Source organism: Sus scrofa, chromosome 13 (assembly GCF_054392235.1).
Source record: "Sus scrofa isolate SSC_HxYL_T2T_F1_AM1 chromosome 13, Sscrofa_HxYL_maternal_Yorkshire_Landrace_v2.0, whole genome shotgun sequence".
Lineage (NCBI taxonomy): Eukaryota > Metazoa > Chordata > Mammalia > Artiodactyla > Suidae > Sus > Sus scrofa.
The window spans coordinates 210,823,362-210,827,638 of record NC_139395.1 but is presented as its reverse complement, the minus strand read 5'-3'; the positions used below and the strand labels follow the sequence as shown (position 1 = coordinate 210,827,638).

At 44.9% G+C, this 4,277-nt stretch overlaps 1 long non-coding RNA gene across 1 annotated transcript; it reads right to left on the bottom strand.

The window, feature by feature from the left end:
• Nucleotides 1-1,583: 1,583 nt before the first annotated feature.
• LOC146397870 (uncharacterized) lies at nt 1,584-3,955 on the bottom strand. Its single transcript, XR_014822544.1, has 2 exons — nt 3,844-3,955; nt 1,584-1,789 (listed from the first exon to the last, which is right to left on the bottom strand). It is a non-coding gene; the product is annotated as an uncharacterized LOC146397870 (long non-coding RNA).
• Nucleotides 3,956-4,277: the final 322 nt, after the last annotated feature.

Below are 4,277 nucleotides of genomic sequence, written 5' to 3'. Positions count from 1 at the left end.
GCTCCCTGTGTTTTTTATGATATGTTCTTGAAGATTATTTATTTTATAAATGGCAATTTGTACTTCCTAATCCCATACCCTTGTCTTTGTCCTCTTCACTCCTCTTCCTCACTGTTAACTACTAGTTTGTTCTCTATACCTGTAAATCTATTTATTTTTTCTTTTTCTTTTCTTTCTTTTTTTTTTTGTCTTTTGTCCTTTTAGGGCCGCTCCCACGGCATATGGAGGTTCCCAGGCTAGGGGTCAAATCAGAGCTTGTGGCTGCCGGCCTACACCAGAGCCACAGCAACGCCAGATCCAAGCCACGTCTGCAACCTACACCACAGCTCACCACAACGCCGGATCCTCAACCCACTGAGCAAGGCCAGGGATCGAACCCACAACCTCATGGATGCCAGTCAGATTTGTTAACTGCTGAGCCATGACAGGAACTCCTCTCGCAATCTTAAATAACGCTGCTGTGAACACTGGGATGCATGGTGTATCTTTTTGAATTAGTGTTTTCAGTTTGTTTTTTTTTAATGTACACCCAAGAGTGGAATTGCTGGATCATATGGTAGTTCTATTTTTAGTTCTTTGAGAAACTGCCATACTGTTGTACATAGTGGCTACACCTGTTTAATTCCTACCAACAGGATATGGGAGTTCTCTATGGCAAAATTTTGCACTAGATAGTAGATGTTCTAAGACCTACACCACAACTCACGGCACTGCCGGATCCTTAACCCCTGGAGCAAGGCCAGGGATCAAACCTGCGTCCTCACGGATACTAGTCAAGTTTGTAACCCATTGAGCCACAACAGGAACTCCCCATACCTCTCATTTTAAAAATAATTTTAATATTAAAATAGCTTTAGATTTACAGAAATTTATGAAGCTAATATCGATATGCCCACCCACGTTCCCCTGTTATTAACATCTTCCATTAGTACGGTTAAAAAAAATTTTTTTTTCATGGTTACACCTGTGGCATATGGATTTTCCCAGGCCAGGGATCGAATTCAAGCCACAGCTGTGACCTATACCAGATTCTTTAACCCATTGTACCAGGCCGGGGTTTGAATCCATGCCTCCACAGCAACCGTAGCTGCTCCAGTCGGATTCTTAACCCACTGTGCCCCAGCAACAACTCCAGTATGGTCAATTTGTCACAATTTATGAACCACTGTTGATGCATTATTATTGGCTAAAATCCATACTTCATTCGGTACAATACACAAACTTTGTTATTATCGCATATCCTTTTTCTGTTCCAGAGTCCATCCAGGACTCCGTATTACATTTTGCCTTCTCACTCCTTAGGCTCCTCTTGCTGTGACAGTTCCCCAGATTTTCCTTGCTTCTGGTGATCTTGATAGTCTTGCAGAGTACGAATGAGGGATTTTTTTTGGAAGGCACATCAATTTGGGTTTGTCTGATGTTTGCCTCGTGATTAGATGGGGTAGGGCTTTGGGGAAGAAAGACCAGAGAGAGGAAGTGCCTTCTCATCACATTGTATCAGGGGTACATTCTGATGCTGGAAAGATGATACCAGAATCCGGGTTCTTGTTCATGGCAGTCGAAGAATGAACTCCACAAACAGGCAGCAAGCAAGCAAAGTTTTTATTAAAGGAAAGCAGATCGCTGTCAGGGTTACTGGGCGGGGGGGGAAGAGCCCCCTTCTCTATTGTCCTGTAAGGGTTTTTACTCCTTAAAGTTGGGGGGGGTACCAACATGGGGTCCAGAGAGATGTGGTTTTCTCCCATTGGCCTTATTCAGTTATGCATATCAGTCCTTGTCCAATAGGGTCCTAGGGGTGGAAATGTCCTGTTAAGTCTCATAGTTTCTTTGCCCTTTTCTTCCCATAAACTGAGTCACAGAGAATTAGGGATTAATGTCCATCTGGGTGTAGGCACACTCCCTATAGGAATGGTACACCCCTATAGGGGTGTGGGGATGGTACTCCCTGGAGCCCTTAAGCCACAGATGTTAATCCATAGCCCTACCAAAGAATGCATCGAAGCCCCTGCTCCTACACTGACAATCTGAGTTAATATTCTGCCTCAATTCTATCAATATGACTCAGCACAATTGATTTGACCTTGAACACCTGCTGAGGTCCTGGTTGTCGGAGCGCTCCACTGTAAAGCTACCCTTTTCTCCTCCCTTTCCATAGCATCCTTTTTATTTTATTTTATTTTAATTAATTTATTTATTTATTTATTTATTTTGGTCTCTTTGCCATTCCTAGGGCCACTCTGGTGGCATATGGAGGTTCCCAGGCTAGGGGTCGATTCGGAGCTGTAGCCGCCAGCCTATGCCAGAGCCACAACAATGAGAGATCCGAGCCACATCTGCAAACTATACCACAGCTCACAGCAACGCCAGATCCCTAACCCACTGAGCGAGGCCAGGGACCGACCCACAACCTCATGGTTCCTAGTCATAGTTGTTAACCACTGAGCCATGGCGGGAACTCCCATAGCATCCTTTTAAGAAGAAAGTCTCTTTGCATGTCACGCACTTAAGGAATGGATTGTTATTCTCCACCTCCCTGAGCATAGCCTAAATTATTTGAAATTTTTCTGCACAGATTTTTGCATTCTTCCTCGTGTTGTTGAAACTCGGCCTCTGTCCACGTTGCCGAATAGAAATGCGGAATTAGTTTTGGGTGATGGGGAACAAGGTAACTTTATTGCTTTGCCAGTCAAAGGGGGGCCCAGCAGGCTAATGCCTTAAGAACGTGCCCCCCGCCCCATGGGAGAGATTAGGAGGTGGTTTTATAGTATGAGGAGTGGAAAAATCGGGCTGTAGGTAAGGATCAGTACAGAGGCAAGCTTGCATTGTTTCTCAAAGCTGGTATTTAGTAGCCCTGAAACTGGTTCTGGTGGTCCTTCTTCTTCAAGTAGTTCTTTGTTTGTTGGGAGTTTGAGTTCTACTGAATGGCTCGAAGATATTGCTATGTATGTTTCTTGAGGAGGAACCAGGACCCCTCCCCGTGGCTGCACTATTGTCTCGACTCCTCCTCCCTGGTCTCTGCATCCCTTCCCTTCCTGGATTAGCAACTGCCCTTTAGAACTTAGAGAGGGTCTTGGAGATGGAAGCTTATTCCCTAAAAACAAGAAATGGGGGACACAGAAATGCTTGGGTGTCCAAGAACCTCACAGGTTCAGTTACACTCTATTACTTATTCCATTACTTACTTATATCAGTGATTTAAATAAATACGAGTGGATATTTATTTTATACTTTGGGTTACACTCCAAAATATCTTAATAATTTTGTGTTCAGCTTTGGCCATTGGGCATTGGGTGCTCTTTCAGCTGCGCCCTTTTTTCTTTATTGTTTTTAGGGCTACATCCACACCATATGGAGGTTCCCAGGCTAGAGGTCAAATAGGAACTGTAGGTGCCAGCCTACACCACAGCCACAGCAGCGCCAGATCCTTAACCCACTGAGTGAGGCCAGGGATCAAACCCACGTCCTCATGAATATCCATTGGGTTCATTAACTGCTGAGCCATGATGGGAACACCAAGCTGTGTCCCTCTGACACATCTCCATCCTTGGAGGGGAGGAGGAGATGCAGCTGAAGGGTTTTTTGGTAAGCACCTCCTGATTTTCTGGCACCACAAGTTGCTCCCAGGTTCATCTTGTATGTTTCCAATCCCAGTCTTAGATACATTTTTTATTTCCCTTTTTATCAGTCTAATAAGTTAAGTTCAGAAGGGGAACTTTCCAGGGTTGGTTCATATGGAGGCTAAACAAAATCAAGGACCCAGATTATCTTTTTCCTTTTTTACTGTCCTTAATATGTTGGTTTATCCTTTGCTTGGGCTCCTCGAAGGGTCGCCCAAAAACTTACCATAGTTCCAGGCATCACCTCTTCACAGTGTTGGGGGCAAAATGACTCTGGCTCAGATTGTCAGTGTTGGAAAGTAAGACGCACGAACATGCAGAGATCTCAACAAGGCTCCTTACTCCTGCAGAAAGGTGCAAGTGTTCAAAAAGCACGTGCGAAGAAGGAAGGACCCCCCCCCCCCATTTATCCCTAACGCAGGTGGTACATCTGTCCCCTTCTCGTGGGTCAGGTCAGGGTGCACATTCTTCTGGGTTGGCTAATTTGAAACAAATTATTACTGGGAGAAGAGGGAAAGAGGAGGGTTTCTCAGACAAAGCAGGAACAAAAGGGAGTAACCAAGGCTTCCTTTGAAAGAAAAAACATATGGAGTTCCCGTCGTGGCACAGTGGTTAACGAATCCGACTGGGAACCATGAGGTCGGGGGTTCGATCCCTGCC